Genomic DNA, 525 nt, shown 5'->3' with positions numbered 1-525 from the left:
TCGCTGGTTGTAAAAATACTTTTACAGTTGTGAATAAACTTAATAAAGTAAAAAAAAAAAAAAATTAATTAAAACTCGAATATTACACATATTTATCAGTGGGCAGTTCTAAAACAATAAAAACTGAAAACAAACGTTTGGATGGAGCACAAGATCCCGTTTATTAGTACTTAAAAACTAATCCGTAATGGGTCCGCCACATATTGTAGTATAATACATCTAAGATGAGTTTGCATGAGGGTAAAGGGAGCTGAGAGATGCATAGTGAAAAACGTTCTCCCGCCAATCCCCCACTCTTGTCTTCTCTCCACTAGGTCTATTGCAACCACTTCTGTCTCTACGGAGCATGCGTAGTATGTGTTTTTCCCTCCCAAATCTAGTTCTCCGCATGCTCCATACAGTTTTGGATAGTCGGAAATTGTTAAAACAGACCTACTCAGTTGACTGGGCTACCTTTTATTTCCTCTCCTCGATCTACTTCTGCAACTTTACAAATAGAAATTCCTCATATTAGTTTTTCATTAA

Source organism: Halyomorpha halys, unplaced genomic scaffold, assembly GCF_000696795.3.
Source record: "Halyomorpha halys isolate HHAL.00 unplaced genomic scaffold, Hhal_1.1 Scaffold53.1, whole genome shotgun sequence".
In the NCBI taxonomy this organism is placed as follows: Eukaryota; Metazoa; Arthropoda; class Insecta; order Hemiptera; family Pentatomidae; genus Halyomorpha; species Halyomorpha halys.
Note: the sequence above shows the minus strand (reverse complement) of the source record.